This window comes from Heliangelus exortis, chromosome 2, assembly GCF_036169615.1.
Source record: "Heliangelus exortis chromosome 2, bHelExo1.hap1, whole genome shotgun sequence".
Taxonomy (NCBI): Eukaryota; Metazoa; Chordata; class Aves; order Apodiformes; family Trochilidae; genus Heliangelus; species Heliangelus exortis.
The window spans coordinates 12935041-12955920 of NC_092423.1; the positions used below are offsets into that span (position 1 = coordinate 12935041).

Genomic DNA, 20880 nt, shown 5'->3' on the forward strand with positions numbered 1-20880 from the left:
ATGTTGCTTTAATTAAAACCTTGTTAAGTGAGAGTACTGTCTGCAATGAATCAGCAAGAAGTCCAAGGTTTTTGTTAGCAGGTTGTAGCCCATAGTGACAACAGACTGATTAATACTGAAACTGCCTCCATCAAAGGGATCCTGTGTCAGACAAGACTTGTGCATTACTCACAAAGGTCTCCTGGAGAGGCCAAGAGCATTTTCAGCCATGCAGTTTCAGTCTGACCAAGGGTCAAAATTTACAAGCCTGGAAATGAACAGGAGAGAGATTCACCTGCCTTGGGAAGTTGTTTATGTTTAATATGTATAACATATTTGAGTCACTTCTACAGTTCCCTTTCTGTTAGCTAGATAATAGGATATAAACATTACGCTTTTGGAAAAGACAGTCTTGTTAGGTTTTTTTAAAAAAAAAACTTTCCCTTTACTTTCCTCTGCCTCTACCCTCTTCTCCCCTTTCGTAAATCTTTCATAATCAAGATACTTTTCTCATTACGATTTCTGTGTCTGACATTAAAAATGTTTTAAAATTCATAGCACATTGCTTGATGTTAAACTTTGCTCAATAATAGACCATTAGTTTACTTGATGCATGACTCCTTGAATACTTTGTACCAGTAAATATAACAAACTCATGATAAATACTATGTGTAACATGTTTGCATTCAAACATGACCTTGAACTTCTCAAACATTTCAGAAATGCCAGCTATGATGATGATCTTTGCTCATTATTAAAAGGAGTTTCTGGGTCTGAATTGTGTAACACATTTATTTATTAAAAATGACAGACTGGAGCTATTTTTATTGTTTTAAACTTTTAAAACACTTTTAAATCTCAGTAGCCCTCTGAGTCATGCGATCCTGTGACCATCTCGGCAGTTTTCCAATTCAAAAGTCTATTAAAAGCTTTGACAAAAGAAACTTTAGTTTATTTCAGAAACAGTGACAAGGCCAACCTGTATGCTTATTAACACCCTGCTAAAAATGACATAAGCATATAGCAGCACATCTTGCTAAGCGGAATGTAGCCCTAATTTAAAAAGCAAATGGTATTATTCTGTGTGAAAATGAATGCAATAGAGTGTTCATCTACCCAGGAAAACATCCACAGCAAGTGAAGGTGACACAGTGATATAACCCCTGCCTTTTAATCACCTGAACTTGATTTTGATCTGACAGTTCCAGCTGGATCAGCCTCTCTGCAGTGAATGCCATAGCTCAGCCGTGCATTCCCTGCCTTGGGCTTGTCTTCTGTTGTGGCAGAAGGGTGTTTGGGGCACAGGATGGACCTCCACCTCCATTCTGCACAGCCTCAGTAACTTCTTTCCCTGCCCTTTAGGCAGTGAGCTCAGGAGGCTAGTGACCAAATGGCTCAGGCAACTTGCTACAGGAAAGAAAACATTTCAATGTGAAATACCGTGGCGGTGAAAACACAGCAACCAGAGTTGCTGTGCCCTTCAGTACATGACAATGACTTTTAACTTACATCTGAGAAAAGACCCTCATCCACACTGTATTCTGCAATCATTTAACAGCTTTGTTCTCAGTGGAAAAACAAAACCTATTCTTGTAAGGAAGAAACTTTGCCTAGGAACCTCATAAAACCTCAGTGACTGCCCCCAAACCAGGTGATACCATGTCCTGGTAGCTGGAACTACCTGTATGCAGAGTACAGTGAGATTCCTTCCCTGCTTTCCACCAGTGTCTCTTTCTCAAATGCTACATTCATGAAGAGTTAAAATTAGAGGGTGTCTGTCCTTGTGCTAAAAGCAGCAGTCAGTTCCACTTCTCTGATGCCTGTTTGCTTCTAGAGCACTGAGACTGCTTTTAATAACAAAGTGAAAGTGACACTGGTGCCAGTCATTTATATTCCCCTATGTGCATTTACATTCAGCTTCTCCTGCGTCTTTCCTAAATTAGGTACTGTCCACATTAGAATTCAAGCCATGCCAGCCACAGCTATGTTTAAATGTGGTTGCATACTGGTATGATTCCAGCATACCATTTCTCAACACAGGGGAACGTGGATTTTTAAACTATTGCTGCTGTTTCCCTGCCCTCCCAAAGCAGCATAAGCTGCACTGTGCTGCTGATGGCAGGTCAGGGCTCCAGTCAATATAAATTGTGTGATTCTGGTAAAGCCACACATGTTTTGGCCTATTTAGACTCTTGTTTCTCTGGATAGACTACATGGGACTGTACTTTGGTACCACCACTGTTCTGGTGGGCAGAAAATGCATGGATGTGGTTGCTAATTCCAATACTGGAGGATGCTCAGACCTTTCTGGAGAGTCCCTTTATACTTCTATTTGAATAGTCATTAAATGCCAGCTGCACATGGACAAGTGACTGCTCTGCAATTCACCAAGTAGCAAGGCAACAATTGCATTTTCAGCCCCTCTGATACAATTTGATCCAAAACCTAAGGTTTCAGAACTGAGATTCATAACTAAAATTCATAAGTTAGAGGCCATCCACTAGTTTGTGAATTGCTATTCATTGACTGAAGGAATCACCTTCTTCATGCAGAAATCATGTTTGAATCCTTGCATATGCCTTCACTCATATGGCTGAAAGCTGGGCTGTGGGTTTCATTCAAACTCTACTGTACACCTATGCAGGGCAAAGAATACATTTTTGATTCCTCCAGGTGATAAATAAATGTCATTTTAAAAAGAAAGTTACATATTTTTTTTTCTGTATCATCAGGAAAGGCCCAGGAATTGCCATAAAAACATTGTCTGAAAGGACAAACAGAACAGTTTTTCAGAGAGAAAAAAAAAAAGTTTGTATCCTTAAGAATCGTGTTTCTCCAAAAGATCTTGGAAGATTTTAAGGAAAAATATTGAAAGCTTCTATTAGGAGGCTATTTTGAAAGCCCTTGTACTTGGCTTTTCTACCCAGGCCTGTATGTACATCTGCACCCACTGCTAGCCTGTTCTGTAAAAAGCAAAATGAATTTGTCAAGCTCATTGTTGAGTATGATGGTTTTTCTGCAAAGAGCCTGAGAAAGGGAATATTGGTAGGAGAAAGAACAGTGCTTCTGGTTTGCACCCAGATCAGTCTGTGGAACAGACTTATGAACTGGCACTGGGAAAGCCACTTCAGTCAGGACTCTGTGAAGCCACTAATACTACACTTTGGAAATGCAGACAATAGAAGCTAGGAATGAGAGAGCTTTTGCCCCTGACCTGTCAGTAACTTCCCCTCTGCTTTTGGTCTACCACTGTCCCAATAGAACATTCATCATCATGTGCCTCACCACCCTTCTGCCTCGTGTTGCTGATTTGAAGATTGGTTGCTGGTGGCCAGCAGAGATTGCACCAGCCCCACAAGCTGAACGAGGGCTAGGGGGCTGCCTGCAGTCACTCTTTTTAGAGAAATTAAAGGAAAACTGAGCTAAGGTTGGAAAATGCTCTTAGTTTTGATTCACCTATTAAGAACCTATTACTTTTACTTTTTAAGAAATGTAAAAAACCAAAGTATATTACTTTGTAAGTGTTGTGTGAGGAAAGCCTTTAATAGAAAAGTATCTCAAGCTTCAGTTAGGATACTATCTCCAAGAAGTCTCCAGATAATAAATTAGAATAATCTAAATGGACATACCTCATTTTTATACCAGCTAAGAATGTGACCCTCTGCCTCTATCTGAGGAAATCTTCTGTCAGATCTAATGCTTCTTTAGAAAGCATTTCAAAGCCTTTGATGGGCTGTTGAATGGAAATTTCAGTGCTTTAGGCCACCTTCTTCCACTTAATAGAGTAGTTGTGCAATTAAAGAGATAACATTTTTTTTTGCATGGTATAGATTTGAGTACTGCTAGTTCTGTCTCCCTGTGGAAGAAAAAAACTTTGTTTAATGAATATGACCAAAAGCAATAGGTGAACTAATTTGTGTTTGGGGTATGTGAAGGAGCTTTTATTTTTCAAACAGAAACATATTATTTTGATTAACGGACTTTCAGTTTTCAAAATGCCTTTGCTATATCCATGTTTGGATGAAAAGTGTATGTTCGCCTTCTAATAAGCTGTTATACTACTGCTGGCAAAACTTCTTACCACAGGTTGGCCACAGAAACCATGATTCACACTATCATGTGTTCTGGACTACTTAAAATTACAGTTATTAAGCAGTTCTGAGAAAGGCAAAGCTCTTAAAAAAAATCAGCACATCCTGCAGGGCCTCAACTGTTTTGCAAACATGTCAAGTATCTCATGCCTGCTACCAACCCCCTCCACAAATCCAGACAGACATTTTTATAGGGTTAGGTGCAGAGCAATATCCTGCAAAAACCTCTTTTCACCCATCCAATCTTCAATAATATTCTTAATTTTTCTTCCTCTAGTCTTCTATTTTTCCCTTTCACATTCCATTTTTTTTTTTTTTTGCTACAACTTACTACTTCATGTTTTCACTTCCCTGATACTATTTTGGAATGTTCCTAGCTTTCTTTTCTCTTTAGCTTCTTGCCAACTCTTCTTTCACTTCACACTTCCCCTTACATCACAGCCAGTGTGAATCCAAATAGCAGAGCTGGGTCCTACTATGACATTAACTGATATCTTACAGAGACAGCCTTTGGCTTCTCCTGTCTTCAGTCTTGCTAGTACATTGAATCCAGAAATATTTTAGCCACTTTTTTTGGGAAAAAAAAAAAAAAAAAAAAAAAAAAAAAAAAAAAAAAAAAAAAGTATATATATATATATAAAGAAGCGGGGGGTTGGGAGGGAGAGGGAAGAAGTTAGAAAACCCTACTGCAAAGCATAGTAGTGCTTTTTTAATGGGTGTGTCTGTCACACTGGGGCCCACAGCTTAAAATAAATAAAATCCTCGGATGACTGTGCTGGCTAATTTGTGAGATAAGCCTTTTATGTTGGGGATTTTGTCTGGACAAAGTGAACAGGCCGGAGAGCTGAATATACAAGCAAACCACTTACCGTGCCTCTTGCATCACGCATGCACATAGCTAATACGTTAATCATCAATGTTCAAACACAGTTACCAGATATCATGCCAGAAATAACTTCTGTTATTTTTGTTGACCTACCATATTTCTTCGCTTTGGTCTCTTGTTTCTATCCCTCATTCCCTTTTAGGTTTGAAATGGATGGAGAGATCAGGAGTTTCATAGAGCCCTTCCTCCCCTAACTTTGCCTTTGTATGAAACATCCCTCTGATATGCCAAGCATTGCTGCTGGCTATTAACTTTCACCTAACAGCCTATGAATTAATTTACCACGCTGACATGGGCAGTTTGAGGCGCAGCATGAGTCACAACTCATGTTATAGTTTGTTCAATTATATCCCAGTCATTTGAGCTAATTGAGTCAAATGATACTGTGTCACAGGACTTACTGTAAGTCCAGAGGATTTCTCCTTCTGCCTAAGCTGCTCATCTTCATCTGTCAGCAGCTCACAGCATTCGCTGTCATCGCTGCCAGGTCCCTGGCGGTGCGGATCTCATCAGCCTGCACCCTCCCTGCTCACGATGGGCTCCCCAGTGCCCCCCCGTGAGGACATCTGTGTCCCCTGGATCCCTCCCCCTTACTGAACACCCTCTGCACACACATATGTGCCCCCAAATGTCTGCCGGGCGCTCGAGTGCCCCCTTTCCCGAGGGGAGGCTCCGGGACTCCGGCAGGACGAGCCAGGCGGGCAGCGGGGCCGCTGCGCGCTCCCGGCTGGCACTCCGCGCTCCCGGTCCGCCCTCCGCCCCAGCGGGCCCATGCACTCTCCTGTGGCTTTACGCGGCAGAGGAAGGGGAAGTCACGGAGTAAAATTGAGCTAGAAAGGTTTTGGTGATTTTTTTGGTTTTTTTTATGATGTGTTTGAGTGTTTGACTTTTTTTTTTTCTTTTTTTTTTTTTTTTTTTTTTTTTTTTTCTTTTTCTTTTTTTTTCTTTCTTTTTTCTTTTTTCTTTTTTTTTTTTTTCCTTTTTTTTTTCTTTTTTCTTTTTGTTTTTTTTCCCTGAGGCTCACTGGGGAGCCGAAGGAGGGGTCCTCCCTGTTTGATCCTTGCTCTGCCTTTTCCCGTCTGCAATTCCTTCGTTTGGAATGGGATTAATCCCATCTGACACTGGGATAAATGACAGTAGCATTTACTCCTGTGTTGTAATAAAGCACCGTATTTAAACGGGGACGTTTGACTTGGGTTGTAAAGTGCTTTGCAGATGTAAATTAAGTAAGCCTCCTGTCAGCTCTCGGAGATAAACAAAGAACATTATATCCATTTTACAGGTAGATAATCTGAGGCACAAAGAACTTGAGACAAGAAGCTTGGCTGCCTAAAATTAGACACCTCAGTCCAACTATTCATGTTGTGGAGCCCTTACTCATATTAGACAGCAGGTATTCACCTCCAACCATGCCAGGAAGTCTTGGAACTGCACAGCCATGCACGGTGAAAACTTGGAGGGGGAGTGCTTAGACACTGAGTTTCAACCCTCCCCCAAAAAGAAAAAATTTCCACTAATATTATTTGCAAGGGAAAGTGTGACCAATGATCAAAATAATTGTTTTGGCTTGTAAAAAATCAGTCTTTAATGAAATAAATTGCCTTCAACAGAAGAAAGATTTAATTTTCTTTGGAAAAGTTATTATTTTATCACTCAAATAAAACAATGGTACTTTGTGTGAAATAGTGGAAGCAGAATGTCTGTGAGGGTGAACTCTGAAAGAGAGTCCAAAGGCACCTTTCAGACACCTAGGTTTTGGATAGAGATGAACCCCAGAAGGTTTTTAATGCAGGTTGCAGAAACAGGGGCTGGAATTCTGCTTGGACTTCCAAGTCAAATTTCACAAAAGCCTTGCCTGAACCCAAAACTTGAGAAATGGACATCACTCACTAGTGGAGAGCTACTGGGGCATTCTTTGGACTCAAGCCCATGAGAGAAGGTCTTAGAAGTCCCCTCCAAGACCTAGAAGAAGGGATGTCTAAAAAAGGCCAGAAGCGAAAAGCACCAGTAGTGGCTTTGGCTGCTAGAGAATAAAGTTTCCCTCAGTCAGAGCCCAGAGGGATTGACTTTTCACCCCCACAAAAGTCAAGTAGTGACTTCTACCAGCTCTTCAAACCACGGACTTGTAGAGGATTTTTAATTTACTAAAACAAGTGCAATTCCGTCATTATTCTCTTTATGAACTGACAGTAAAATGCACCATCAGGAAAAAAATAAAAAAGCTTCCCTCCCTTTCTCCTGTTCTTTGGATTTGTTTTGTTTGTTTGCTCGGTTTTTTTTGGTTTTGCCTGGTTTTTTTGTTTTGTTTTGGGATTTTTTGTTTATTTTTTTTGTTTTATTATGTTTATATGTTTTATTATGTTTATATGTTTATAAAATAACCTTTGATTATATGCCTTGCTCGAATAACATGTATGATTCATGTTTGGTGACTCCACATATGAAAAGTGAAGCTGTTACCAGGAAAGATTTCCTTATTTAATTCTCTTAGCTGACTTCATACTGGACTGACATTTTCACAGTTCAAAGAAGTCTGTTTCTTCAATGTAAAACACTTGAACAAAAGGTCAAAACAATGCAACGTTGATTTAGATGCTACACAGGGACCATTTGCACATAACTAGTTGCAGAAGTAGATATTAGATCTTCACTTCAGACTGAAATTTAAGATTTAAGATATTCTAAGTCCTGACTTTGCCCTCTTGGCTACAAATTTCTTTGTGCCACTAGGTACCCAGACACAGCAGTACTGCTGTAGCCATCACTCTGAATAGATGGCCAAAAGAGGAGAAACTATACCCTCAACATCAACAAAAATTTTTCTTGATAGTGTTTGGTTTATACTTTTATAAAACAATGCAAGACACACATCTGTTGAAGCATTTCACTAATATCAGGAATATTTATTGCATTTTTCTGAATGTGACAACCCAATTGATTTGCTTAGCATCTGCTGTGATATTGGAGGAAGAAAGCCCATATAGAAAGACAGAAAATGTAGAAATGTGGGTGGAAGGGGATCTCTGAAAGATCTTCAGTCTAACATCCTTCTTGAGGCAGGCCTGTCACCATTGCTAGATTGAGTCAACCATGGCTTTGTCTATCCTAAATCTTTGAAATCTCTTGGGATAGAGAGTATACACTACTCCCGGGCTGCCTTTTTTAGTATTTTTTTCATCCTTCTGGTGAAAAAAATTATCTGTTTCAGAAACCAAAACTTTTTAAGAAGCAGTGTGTGGCTGCTGCCACACATGTCTGTTATATTTGAGAAGAGTTTAGCCCTCTCATCTATGTAACTACTGTTCAAGCAATTGTGGGAAATCCTGGAGTAAAGAAATACAGTCTGTGTTACTATGTTCATTAAGAAAGTTTGAAAACTTGCATATTAAAATATACCAGACCACACCTATTGGGCTGCAGGGCACATTCATTTGTCTTTCTGAGTCTTGGAGCTGAGATACGTAGAATAAGAATGGTTTGGGTTCAAATGGACCTTAAAGGTCATCTAGCTCCAACTCCCCTGCATGGGCAGGGACACTGCCCACCAGCACAGGCTTCTCAAAACCCTGTCCAACCTGGTCTTGAACACTTCCAGGGATGGAGTATCCACAGTTTCCCTGGACAGCCTGGGCCAGTGTCTCACCACCCTCACAGTAAAAATGTCTTTCTAATTTTTAACCTAAATTTACCCTCTTCATTTACAGAGGCAAAATACTCCCATTTGGAAGAGATTTCTGCAAATCCCATTGAAAGTCAGTGGAAAGAAGACTTCAGGTTACCAGCATCAGGTTCCAGAGGTGCCTGACTCTCACCACTGCTGGTGTTAGGTAACAAAGCTGCTGGGGACAGATGCCTGAAAGTCAGTGTAATTTGATGCTTAACATCTATTGTACTGTGTATGCTACTTTTCTGTGTACAGCATGTCCTGTCCAAACTGTTAAAATAGCAAAAGCCAGCCTGGGTGTCACATGTTGCTACCATTCTTGCCACATTAAGAAAGATTCACAATTTATCCTTCTGGTTTTTCTGGATGTATGTTCCTTGAAAACTTATATCAGGTTTTATTTCCTTCTAAGATGAGAATAAGATCATCAGAAACTAATTAGAGCTGGTTCTCATGTAAAACCACAGTGGAAACTTTTCTGAAATGTCAAAGCTGACATAGTTATTATTTGTCATGGGTTCTAAGGGAGCCAGTGTATTTTCCAGGCTTTGTGTTATTTCTGTTCTTAACATTTTTTTTCCTACTTTTTTTTGTTATTTTTGTTGCCTAATATACACAACAATAGTTCAAGTTAGCGAAAATTACTCTTGTGTATACTTCTGTCACTTTTATTTTTCTATTCCCCACACACTGACAGTAGTCCTGACTGCAAGGGTCAGGAGCTTTGGGTAAAAAGCAAATTAGCACACCTGTCTTTTTAGTTCACTCCAAATTATCTGAATAAGTAAGGATGTATCCATACACACTTTTTTTCTGGACTAATTCTTCCATGGCCTCTCCTGTTAGTTGACATTAATTGGTTAAGGGCTTCTTTTTCTTTTGTTGGACTATCTTCACTTATAACAAAAAGCTTGTACCTATAGGTACCTTATGATAAGTTTATTTGTTGAGATTTTCTTGCCTTTCTTTTACCCTCAGTAAAATTTTGATCTCAGTGGGAGTGGAAGGATGAGCCATGTCTTTTCATGTATTAATACTGAGGCCTGAAATTAAGTCCCCTCTTGTTCTCAGTGGGAACCTGAGCTGTGTCTTGTGTCACTGTCTGGACTATGGGGCACTGGGGCTGTGGTAGTGGTGGTGCCTCTCACTTTCTTCCTAGGCTTCCTGCCCAGGTAATGAAGTGGTGATTGGAAGCTAGACTGAAGCCTGAAGAAGGACTCCAACTACTTGCCAAAAGACTCCTAAAATTGCAGGACTATAAAAGATCTCAGGAAATTATCTAGTTCAGTTTTCTCCCTGTAGACGGGATAAACTATGTGAAGTCATTCTTCACAGATGTTATTCTAATCTGTTCTTAAAAGCCTTCAATGTAGATTCCACACCTCTGGGGATTTCTGCTTAAAGCTTTAAAACTTTCTAAACTGTCAGTATTATAGTTTCTAATTTGGGGATTTTGTACTTTTTACAGGAAGCAAGAGCTAATATTCTCATCGTTTAGATGGGAATATGAATTACAGATAACACTAGGCTGATTCTGATGAGGCAGAAAACTTCACCTTCCCATAAACCAGCTGTTCTACTCAGTAGATATGCACTTTAATTCTCTCTTAGTGAATGGTAGTAACAGTTCACAAGTGTTGATGGTGTTGTCTGTATAATTAACTTCTAATGTAGCAATTTACATCCAAGACAATAGTGCATTGTTTCCTGCAACATGTCCTACAAAAGGTTCTCTCCACACGTGGCACATTTTCCAAAGCTAACCACATGGCTGCTTGTTTCCTATGATTCTTTTTGATATCTTGCAAAAGATTTCTCACAAAAGGTGAACAAATTAGCAAACAACTGGAAACGATTCAGAGAGCAAAAAAAAAAAATAAAGTAACAGAAATTACTGTAGATGTTCATCTTGTGTTTTGAAATTGCATTAACTTTCAAGGGAAAAAATCAGGACAGGTTGTAAACTGAAGTAAATTTCAGTCTCAGCAATTGTAATGATTTCATTGCAAATCTTGCAATATTAAGTGTTGGCTTTGAACTCAAATCCCCAGAACGCGTGGGATTCTTGGGTTTTGTAATTAAAAAACAAAACCCAAACCAAACAAACCAAACTTCCAAACCTATGTGTCTAGCACCAGACTGCACTGTAAAATAAGAAACTGCAAACTTTCCAGGCCATGAAAATCACCAGAACCTATGTTTTGTAGGAAAAAAAATATATGATAGTTTCTAAAACAAATATTTGTTCAGAGAGACTATGTAAAACAATGTTTACACCAGCTGTAGGTTTGTCCCTAGGCTTATGGAAAGGAGGAGTTTACCAGACCTGCAAAAGCCAAAGAATAAATTTGCCTAAAAGTGGTTTTTTTGCCACTGTTCCAAGTGGTATTAGTTATAGGAGCAATAAGCTGGTGACATTTCAGAGTGACTTCCATCTGAATGGTTTTCTGGGATAAATAGGCTAGTACTTACCTGTTGTAGCAAACTTCTGCTTGTTTAGATAAAGCCAAAGACTTTGAAACAAATGTCTTTCATTACCTTTACAAGCAATTAAGCTTGGTATTGATGGCTTAACTTTTTATCTTCATTAATTATTGTTTCTCTGACTTTCTCTCCATGTCTAACCTAAGGAGACTTAAAATATTTGCTATAGAATGGTCTTCCTGATCAGCAAGTCCACTTCCCCTTGCCCTGCTCTCACATCATAAAATTACTTCTGTCAGATTTCCCTGTAACTGATTTTTTTTCTTTTCCCTACCCACTTCTCCTAATAGAAGGTTGTTCCTGAGCTCATATGAGGTGACAGTTTGAAACTTTTAATTTCCTAGTCATATGCTTCTGTGTGGTAGCTGTCATCTATCTTCATTTTGTATTACTACTTATCCTGACAGTATACATTTCTATCTATATTACAGAGCTAAGAATCCTTGGGATTTTTTCATTTGACTTTGTAAAAAGTATGAGGTTGTTTTGTTTACTATGGGGTTTTTTTTATTCAGTAAGTGGAAAATTCCCATGCATTCCATGGAGTTCTTGATTGCTTGGAAATTTTTACCTGATTGCCTGACTTTTTCTGTCTTAAATCTTTTTCTCTAACCTGCAAGATCGCAGAAGAATGAAGTGATTTGTATAACCACACAATAATAGTAGCTAGAGCTGTAGGTTTTTTGAGCTAAGTCATTATGCAGACTTATTAAAGGCCTTCAAGGTTAATGCCAACGTTGACTAAATTCAGGATTTTCAGCTTCTTCACCTGGAGTGTAATCTTTTCTTTCTCTTTTATGGAAATAAATGCTATTGGAAAGGAAAAACCCAACAACAAACTAGTAAAGAATCAAATCCTGTGTTCATTTCCTAGAAAAGCCTTAATACAAATATTAGATACCCCCATCTATGCTATTTCTTTGTCCATAACTCTGCTTTATACACAGGCCTACTAGTTTGTCCTCCCTCCCATCATGGCTGTTGTCCCTTTGGGAAACACTTCTGCCAGGCTTATTGTTAGGTTTACTATTCAAAAACATCTTAAAGGTTCAGCTATTGACATATCTTCTTGAAAAATCTCTTGGGATATACCTCTGTATCTATTTATAAATAGGTATAAATAGGTATTTATAAATAGGTATAAATATACCTATTTTCTTTCAAAAGAGAGCAAACAAGCATTTTCAGGGCTGATATAGACAATGCAGATCTCAGCAAGGAGTCCATGTCACCAGACAAGAAGGGAAAGGATATTTTTGAAAATAACTATTTCAGAAAAAACTGAAGCAGATATTTTTGCGTAGAAAAAAAGCAATTGCTTTTACTGCTGTTGGGACTTGAGGAGTATAAGAAATAACAGTTTTAAACTTCTTGTGCCCTGTATTGATTGCTTAGATATTTTTCAGAAAACTAGCCTTTTAGTCTGATCCTATTTAACTCTTAAGGACAAATGAATGCAGGCAAGAGTAATTTTCTTCTATTTTCTGTATGCATGGTTATTTATAATAGTTGCAAGTGATCTGGCTATGTTGGCTCCAAGAGTTACTATTTAGAAGCTAAAGCACGTCAGCTGGTTGTGTTAAGTGCTCCAAACTATTTGCAATCAATGTCTAAAATAGTGCTTCAGGGTAATGTATTTCACTTGGGAGCTAAACAGAAGTGCACACTTAACCAGGCTCAGTTAATGAATGGTAACTTGTTAAGCTGCAGTCATTTGGTCACTTACAATGTGAATACATAGATGGAAGAAAGCATAGTGAAGCAAAAATTCAGTTACCTTTAAAATTACGAATCTGACTATGTACTATAAACTTGTGGATTCTGGGATTTAGTAATAGAAATTATCAGAAACATTCTCTCTTTTTTATCCACAAGCTTACATACAAATGAGTGTTTGTACAAATTCTTTGTCTGTTTCAGTTGGTTTTTTGTTTCGATGCTTTTTGCTTTTTTTTTTGTTTGTTTGTCATTTTTGGGGTGGTTTTTGTTTGGCTGTTTGTTTTTTTTTTTTCTTTTTAGCACTCCAATCATGATTTCCACGTAATATGATCAAAAGCACAATCCTGATTATTTCTACAGTGGTATAAAAATCTTCTCCCTCAAGATCTATCAATAGATTTTGCTCCAATGACATTTGAATAAATATAATGCCTATGATGTTCCCTTCATTATTTTACTCATTAAAAAATGTTTATCTAGTCAGAGGTCAGCAAACTACAGACATGGGAAAACTTTTTTCTTTCTCAGATTTTTTGGTTGTTGTTCTCATCATTCTAAGCAAATAATAACAATAAATAAATATATATCAAAACTGTCCTCCTCTTCCAAAAACAATTAGCACAATTTTTCAGATGTCTTTAACATTCTGTGACCAAGATGACCAACTGTGAATAACAAAAACCAAGTGATGAATAGTTAGAATGATTAGTTTGCAAACAAATCATCAGCTGCATATCATTTGTCCAAAGTATTCACCAAATATTTATAGAGTAAGAAAATATCATTGCTTCATGAACAAGTTGATTAGATGTGACACACAGTATGACTCAAGGAGCTGTGATTTAGAGTGTAAGCCAGATTTAGTGTGGTAGCCAGAAATTAAGACAAGAAGAGATTTGTCTGGGGCCTGTCAACCACTGATGTAGAAATCCACCCAAATATACATAGAATGAAATTATCCAGCTTTTGTGGACAAAGGTTTCTGTAGAAGACAACAGTTTCTCATAATGCAATTCAAAGAAAGTGACATTTTACAGATGGCACCTTAAATTGCAGAACCATTTATGATTTATTTTTTCATTACCAATTCCAAGTTATTCTGGTCTTGCTATCCTCTGGATCATAGAATCACAGAATAGTTTGGGTTGGAAGGGACCTTAAAGATCATCTGGCTCTAACCCCCATGCCATGAGAAGATGCACCTTCCTCCAGCACAGGCTCCTCAAAGCTTTGAACACTTCCAGGGATGGGGAATCCACAACATCCATGGACAACCTGTTCCAGTGTCTCACCACCCTCACTGTAAAGGATTTCTTCCTAATGCCTCTTATTTGAAAAAGAATTTTGGAATATTTTTCCTGCTACTTTCCTTCAGGAATTTTTGAAATTTGTCTCTATATAGTATTGCCTTCAACTTCAACTGATATGGTTTTTAGATCATCAGTGATGACGCTTGGAAATTGAATGTTCACAGATCCAATGTGTCAGGAGGAAGCTTCCCATAGGTTGCAGCACATTATATTTCTACTCTGCTAGCAGTGCTTCATTGGTGTAAAAATACTTTTTTCTGCTAATTTAACAGCTTATCTGAATTCTTCAGAAGATAGCAGTAGTACTGTTATCTTTCTAGTAAAAAATTCAGATAGTGAAAATAGGAAATTTCTGTATTTAACACAAAATCTCGACTTCTCAGTGCAAAATTGAAACAAAATTATACTTTCGACTGGAATCTAAAGTGTTTTGATTCAAACATTTTGCCACTGTTTTTTTGAGGGGAAATCTGAGATTTGATGGGAAAAAAATGATGGTCTTTCTTGGGAATTCAGATTTCTCGGTACATTTTGCCAGATAATTAACAGAAATGTTAACAACTGGACATGACTGTTTGCTTTGTTTCTGTGCCTTTCTGCCACCATGGAACAGAAAGCTGTTATAATCTACTTCCTTTTGCCCACAATGCTTCAGTTGTTTTTTGGTTTTTTGGGTTTTTTTAAATTTTGCTTTCTCTTGCATGCTTCCTTGTTAATGACATAGAAAAGGAATTACACAACCTCTGTGTAAGACTTCTGAGAAATTGTTTTATGGAAGGTCTTCTGTGCTCCACCCAGTTAAATCTGAGTTTGTTTTCACACCAGGTGAATGTGTACTGAGACACAAACTCATCTGCTACAGACGGGCAAGAGTCCATAAAGTTTATGGGGCTGCATAAATATAGACAAGCAGCACCTTGGAGTTTTCCTGATAGAAGCATTCTGCTCCATTGGAGGAAATCTGCATTTAGTTGAGGTAAATCCATATCCAGGGCTTTTGCACCTACCATTTTTTGTCCTGCAAATTGTCTCCATATTCACAACTGCTAGGCTGAGGGCTGGGAAACTGAATGCTTGTTGAATAAAAAGGATTTAGGCTGGAAATCTGAAAACACAGGATCATATCCTTGATAGACCAAAGTTCATGTAGGCCATTTTTCCCTCTTGAACCAAAGCCAAATGCTGAAGGAAATGATGCAAGGTTTGAGTAATTTGACCCCAGAATTCATACTGATCTCTGAGAGAATGGTGAACCCAAAATGCATTATTTTTCTTCATACATTTATTTTTTTCAGTTGTGACCAAATATATTTCTAGTATTTATGAGTATATATGTATATTTATTTGCACACACAAAAAGTTTTAACCTTTATAACTTCCTTCTGTGATTAGTTTTCCAGTAAGAACTTGTAAACAAATGCATTTATAGAAAAAGTAAAGCAAAAAAAAGACCTTGAATTACTGAACACCATCAATTCCTGAAATATTTTTTATGAGGGAATGTTCTGGTTTTTAATTTAAAATGAATGCACACATTATTTGTGTTCAGATGGTGTGCTTATTTTAAATGGTGGAAGGATATGGTATTTTAAAAGCTATTTTAGGTATTTAGCTATTGTGAAATCCAGTTTCCAAAAGTCTACAAACCTAGATCCTCCCTGCATTAAGCATAAAGAATTCTGGTGGGTGGGTAAAATACAGCAAAAAAATAAAGTAATTTTGTATGGTTTTGGTGTAATGTAGGAAAATGCAACCTTTTGCCATTGCAGGATTATTTTTGTGTGTGTGTGTGTGTGTGTAATGCTGTGCATCTACTGTGGTCAGTGACTTGAACCAAATGCAGGTAAGTGAAGGTGCTTGCCCCCTCACACACCATGTTCTCAGTATCAGCAGAGCTCTGTGTGTATCTTGGATCCTCCAGCAGATCTGAGATTGAAATAAAGATTTATGAAAATTGCCCAGTGACATAAAACACATTCTCGTTACAGGAAATATTTAATTTTGACATATTTTTCTTAGAACTAGTAGCTTCAGCTTTCTAACTTCCTCTTTTTGGTATCACAGTTTACACCACTGTGACTGTTACCATAGATATTGAGTATGGTTGTTTCCATGGTAACATGTGGTGTGCCATAAACAAACAAACTACAGAGTGATAACTTAATCTGAGTGTCATTATTCTCTCCTACTGTAAGCAAAATGTAAATATTAATTAAAAAAGGATGAGAACAACATTTAACATTTTTTATGGTGTATTCAAGTTGTTATTTAAATGCTCATTCTAATGAAAATCAAGCAAGGCAAAGTCATCAAGTCTTTACAATATTACAAGATTTAGAAGATTAAAATCCCAGCTCTGGCTTCTTTTTACTTTGATCATGTATCTTCACTTCTGGGCTTCAAATTGCACCTATATGAAAAATTATACTAATATTTACTTTCTTTTAGAAGTCAGATAAACTGGTTCAAGGAATAATTTAATTATGGCTATTATTATTTTAGTATTAATAATATTTATTTATTAATAATATTATTCACATTTATTTGAATGACAAAAAATAATCCAGAATGGATTATTATACTTGATCTGTTAATATATCAGTCTCACCTGAGACACACTTGGTTTAAATGTATAGATTACATATGCACCTCAGCTTCTGATAGCCATAAAATTTCAGTCTCAGCATTTTAAATGTTTAAAGAATATAATTTTAAATGCTTAAAATATTGCAGTTAGAGCAAACAACTTTTTTATTTATTTCTTTAATCTAAGATACTCAAGCCACAAACCAGACTCTTATTCCCACCACAGTCTAGTTAATGGAATTTAAAATTCTTCGTATCTTTGAGTCTCAGATTAGAAGAATTTATTCTTAAGATGGTCCAAGCATCACTTTCCGTTTCTCTATGTGCACACAGGCTTCGAAAGTGAAGGGCTTATTTTCTGCTTTTATCTTGACAAAACGTTGTGAAAAATAATGTGTCAACCTACGTGGTTCATTGAGGCTGCATAAATGTTGCACACATGGGCAATATGTGGGAAGTTATATTTGAAGAGTTCAATAGATTGGAAAGAGAAGTATAACCACAAGAATATTCAGCCTTTCAGCACTAGTAAAAGCACAGAGATTAAAACCCACCTGGGTAAATCAAGAAAGTATAAGTGATTTTAGAATAAGACTACAGTAAGTATCCATGCAGCCCTCAGCAGACCATTCATTGTGTGAAGGACTCTCTCAGCTCTGAAGTTCAGTGCTGGGAACATCTGAGATCCCCTCTCTGCCGGGAGCAAAGCCACCCAGCTCTGCAGCTGCTCCCCATTCAAATCCGACAGGAACTGCTGAACAAGGATGTTGAGGCCTACCAGGGGATGTGAAAAATTTGCATATGTTAGCCAGCCCTAGCTATTGAGATAATGGTGTGGGGATTCTTTCCATTCAGCTTCTTTTATATGACTAGTCTGGTATGATTGTACTGATATAGTATCAGATGATTCTCTTTGTCACCGTTGTCAAAAGACTGAAGAACTTTTGTTATCACTTCTTGAGAGCTAAGGGAAGACAGGCTTAAAAACTCCATTCTTCTCTGATTCCCAAAGTATGATGAAGATACTGCACAGCCTATCTCTGTTGTTTTGAGAGGACATGAGCCATAAGCTGTCTCACAGGCAATCCTCCAGAGGTTCCTCTTCCAGCGAGCACTTACCAAGGCACTTTTAACTTCTTTAAAGTGGTATCTCTTTCTAAAAGTGCAGGGCCCTGCCTCCCCTTGGAGTCACTCTGTGGAGATACAACAATTACAGTTCACCACAGTTAAACTGCTAAAGTGAGAGAAGGCTTAAGAATTTTCTGCTTCTAGGAACAGAAAGCCTCACTCAAGTTTTATATTCCTTCTCTCTAAAAAAAGAGCAATTCTACGGAAATACATGTTCATGTGAGGACACTGCATTTTCACTCTGTTTCCTAGAGGCTGTGTTCTCACGTGCAGCATGCTAACACATGCCTTGGTGTGATACAAGCTGGACCCAAGTCAGCAGTCCAGGAAATGTCACTTGCAGAGATTGCCTGGTGGGAAACAGGCAAGAGCAGAGGCGCTCCTGGAGCTGTCACAAGTTAGTAACTGAGTTTTTTTCTGAGTTGGTGTGGTGTCTGTGGGCATGATAAGACTCAAAGGATTGGAATAGACCTATGCAGCACACTGCACTGTTTTTGCCTGGAGAAAAACATCTGGGTAGCTACTACAGCCTGCTTGGCAATTACAGCAAGTTTGAAGTGACTGTAACTTACTCTGGTGTGTCCATGCAAATGTCCTAGAAGTTTTAATATTTGGAGTGACTAGCTGCCTTCTTTGCTCTTACTTTTTTTTTGTGCACTGCAAGAAAGAAGAATAAGACTGTAGTTTTATTTAACCCACTTTCCACTTTCAATTCCTGCACCACTATGACATGTTGAACCTTCTTTGCTGCAGCTAAGCCACCTTTCCCAAAGCTGTTGTATGACAATAGTTGATGGCTGATTTAAAATCACCTAAATGCAATGGATTATATTAACCTAAGCACTGGTAAATGATAAGTAGTAAAATTTATCTAGCTTTTGTGGCTGGAAATTTCAGGCCAGTGAGTGCTGTGAAGCTCAAGTGCTGAGAAAGCAGAAAGAAATCCCAAAAGGCCTCAAAGTATACTTTAAATCTCATGAGTCAGTGTGGGGATTCTTGGCTGGCCTGGTTGCTGAATGGTGAGAACTGGCAGTGCTTAGCTGGCTTGTAAAACAACATTCGGGTCTCTTTCTTTATTCCATTTCATAAGATAGCTTAGTAAACATTAGAAATGCTGAAAATGGACTTTCCTAATCACAGTAGTTAGGGAAAAAGAGAAAAGATATATATATTTGTCTTGAAAGCCTAGCAGAAAAACAAAGGTTTGCCTTTCTTTGAAAGCTCTGAAAAGGCCCAAGCTAAATGTGTATTTTTCATCAGGGCTTGCTAGCACCATGCTATGCTTTGTATTGAAAACCCATGAAAAGCAGTACCTCATGATGAGATCAGCCCTGAGAAGACAGTACCACAGCCACAAATGGCTGAAATAGGAAATAGGAGTCAGTTCTCTCTACTGCTAGCTGCAGAAGGAAACAGGAAGATAAGATATAGTTAACCCTCATAAAACGTTAGCAAATGTTATAGTTAACTCATAAAACATTATGCTCAAGTCACACATTTGGATACCTCCTCACCCCACCCCTTCCCTTCTTCCCTGCATCTAGAAAGCTCCCTTCTTCTTCCAAAACTCTGGTGAAATACTGAATTGTCCTTTTCTCCCTCCTGGTCTGCACCCGAGACATAAAAAGGGGACTTCAAAGGAGATGTGAGACATTTCCCTGATAATTCCCGCCAGCTGATTCCCAAGTACACAGGGACATTATCTGCAAATTTCCAAGCTGCAGCCACGTATGACAAAGCCTCTCTCACCACATTGCAAACACAGGTTGGTGGAGGTCAGCATCGTGTGGCCCTGTGCAGAGTGTCTCACGCACTGGGAGGGCAGGCACAGGAGATGGCTGCCTTCAGAGACACTATCAGCTCAGCCACGGCTCGATAAGCATGTCTGCCAGCTGGAATGAACAGGAGCTGAAGTCATGGATTCAGACTAGGAACTTTTTAGGACAGGCACTGACATGATTTTACTGTCATGTGCAATCCTCAAAGCAGTGCCAGTTGCCCCCAAAATGGATTTTACTGTTGTAATTTAGACAGTAAGAGGATCCACAGTCACGATGTTAGCTCTGAGATTGAAATGAAAAATTGAAGATGTGGTAATACTGAATAAAAGATTATATCTGCTGTAGGGTAAGAATGCAGTGCTGGGATTCCAGGCTTCAGTACATTCTGTATCTTGGGATCTTTTACTTATTTGGATAAAACACCTTTGCTCAGCAAATGAAATCCGATGCCATCCCATCATCTGACTGAATATGGTTGTTTTCCTCTGAAAACATGTGAATTGCCCCAGTCAGGATCCAGTTGTACTGCTCTGTGTGGGGGTATCAGGGTTCCTTTGCTCAAGTATCCTGGATGTTTCTTGCATGACTCACTCACTTCTCAGCCACTGAAGTTAAACACATTCTAAAAGAGCCTGCCCCTCTCCAGAGAAAAACTGCCTGGGGAAAGTTCAGTAGAGGTGTACAGCTTTGTGGTGTTGGGGTTTTTTTGGTTCTGATTTGTTTGTTTGTTTGTTTTAGTTTTTTTCAATACATATACATGTGAGGAAACTTCTGTTATTAAGATCTCTGAGGCAGAAACTCATTCTCCAATTTGGTCTGCTCTTTAGAATGAGAAAAGCTCTTGTCTTCAGAGAACGAGAAGACTGGAAAGAATTAGTGTACAACTGTTTATGTGCACTTGGGCTTAGTCATCGTTTGTATTGCAGTGTGTGGACTGACATCCAGTTCCTGCAGCTGAAACACAATGGAGTTCTGACTTCAGTGGGTACTGGGTCAGACAGAATGTGACAGAATAAATTAAAAAGCACCATTAATTGAGGTCACCTATACTTTAAATAATTATACAGCAGTATGAATGGCAACCAAAACAAACATTGGAAGCACAGCAGTAAAACCGCTCGAGGAAAGAGGATCTGTTCATTCAACTGACGCTGTAACTGCTAGACATAGTTTTCAGATGAGCTGTCCCTCTTGAATTTGGCAGACAGAATCTTTTTGGTTTCACAGGAAGAAGCAATTCTCATTGGAGCAG

The 20880-nt window shown here is 38.4% G+C and overlaps 1 long non-coding RNA gene across 2 annotated transcripts; it reads right to left on the reverse strand.

The window, feature by feature from the left end:
* Positions 1 to 793: 793 nt before the first annotated feature.
* LOC139792067 (uncharacterized) lies at positions 794 to 5481 on the reverse strand. Of its 2 annotated transcripts, none has more exons than XR_011724130.1 (3): positions 5358 to 5481; positions 2519 to 2646; positions 794 to 1386 (listed from the first exon to the last, which is right to left on the reverse strand). It is a non-coding gene; the product is annotated as an uncharacterized lncRNA (long non-coding RNA). The 2 variants fall into 2 exon arrangements; XR_011724129.1 differs by lacking the exon at positions 5358 to 5481 and adding an exon at positions 5050 to 5336.
* Positions 5482 to 20880: the final 15399 nt, after the last annotated feature.